Here is a 2116-nt window from a genome sequence, read left to right as displayed (position 1 = left end):
TACACTCCGTGATTAGTAACAGAAAATCAACACGCAAGTCTTGTGTTTGTAATGTTTGTCTTGTTGTTATACCAAAAGCTCTTGATTCTGTAAACCGTGATTGCCTGTGGTATAAGCTTAGATAAATCGGGATTCAGGGCAGATTTCCCACCGTTGTTCAAGCAATGCATGCTAATACTTGGTCTTGTGTCCGTGTCAACAACTTTCTTACAAACCCATTTCCAGTCACTTCTGGTGTCCACCAGGGCTGCGTTATGTCGCCCATGCTGTTTTCACTGTATATTAATGACTTAGTGGATGAAATTAACAGTTTGTCATGTGATGTTAAGACTGATGACCTTATGCTTGGTGTGTTACTGTACACAGATGACATAGCTCTCCTTGCACCTGACACACTTTGTTTACAGCGACTGCTAGATATGTTGTTATTAATTAAGTAATAATTATTATTGGGTCACAACGTTTAGTGTTTTGAATAATAATTATGATGGGTCACATTTCGTATAAAAGACGGTCAACACTTTTAGGATCCTGGCAGGAGGTTTTCCGGAAATTATCTGCCCTTGGCCTTCTATTTCTGACTTCCGGGAGATTATTTGAGGGCATTTCACGTGTGGCGATGGTCGTATTTGCTCGAACTTTCGGGAAATGATTAGATATACATTTATAAAGGCTAGTTGTCCTGTTGTGAGGGACACATTCACATAACTGGAGTATACACCATCATCAATGGCTGCCAACGCTTCATCTTCATAACCGCTGTCAGACCGATGGCTGTGTTACATTCTGCAGCAATGCATGACTGTTTCTCTCTCGCACTAAAAATTAAAACTTTGGTGAGTTTGATTTATTATATTTTGTGACCCATTGCCTTAGATTTTGTCTCACTTGCATTGTATTTGAAATCGATGTTATGAAATAGACTTGTGACTTTGTATAACTTGATCTATTACAAACTCTGAATGTTTTAGACTTGTCTTTGTTCTGTTTTGCTGGTTCACAAGGGAGTTTCTTACATCGTTTGTCATGGCAAATTCTTAAGCGTAACAACATCGACTGGAACTACACCTAAAGAACTTGCTAAGTCTGCTAGCCGTGCCTTGGACGTGATAATTTGTAAACTTAAAGCCGTTGGTGGGATGGCCTATGATGTTTTTAATATCTTTTTCGATAATTTAGTCCGACCTATTTTATGGTTCAGTCATTTGGGCCACCAGGCAATTTAGCTGTATAAATGCCGTTAGAAACCGTGTCTGTGGGTTCGATTTTTAGGGGTTACGAGTAAGACTCCAAATGTTGCAGTCAGGGGGAAATGGGCTGGTTTTCTGCCTTTACCAAACATAAGATTGAAATTGTGAGATTTTGGCATAAGTTGCATTCCAACTGTCACAGTATAATACCCACTGCCATTAACAAATGGTCCAATAGATTCAGAAAATGCTGGTATAATAATGTATTGTCACTACTTAGTTCTTTACAGCATCCAACCAAGGATATAAACAACATGTCTCAGTCAGACCTGGAGTCTGCGCAGGAATGACCTTTAGCGTTAAACTATAGGGAATGAGTCTCGGAGCTGTGGAATGACCGGGTACAAATTAATGGTAACAAATTATGCCCATTCAGCCTAATTATGCAATATCTGTTTACAGAGACTTACGTCAACTCTATTCTAGACAGATCACAACGTAGTATATTCGCAAAATTTCGTTGTGGTACATTACCTTTACAGGTCGAACTAGGCAGGTTTAAACAACCTGAGACTCCAATGGAAGAACGGATTTGTAGTAAATATAACATCAATAAAGTCGAGGACGAAGTTCATTTCTTGGCTCGCTGTAGTTTTTATTGATATGATTTATGGGATGCTGTCTCACCAGTATACCCGGTCTTTACCCAGTATACCCCTGGTGACCAGGTCACTGTCATTATGCAAGATAGCCATTTTATTAAACAAATAGCCGCTTTACTACTACACATGTTTAGGCGTCGTCAGCTCACGAGTTAATTCACCTCTTCACAATGTTCCTTCAGTTTTCGCTCCCTTAAGGCTCTCGTAACTTAGCAATCTTATTAAACAACACTATTCTAATGCTACACTGTTAGAACAACTATA

Source organism: Haliotis asinina, chromosome 4 (assembly GCF_037392515.1).
Source record: "Haliotis asinina isolate JCU_RB_2024 chromosome 4, JCU_Hal_asi_v2, whole genome shotgun sequence".
In the NCBI taxonomy this organism is placed as follows: Eukaryota; Metazoa; Mollusca; class Gastropoda; order Lepetellida; family Haliotidae; genus Haliotis; species Haliotis asinina.
The sequence above is the reverse complement of the archived record's forward strand: the minus strand, read 5'-3'. Positions refer to the sequence as shown.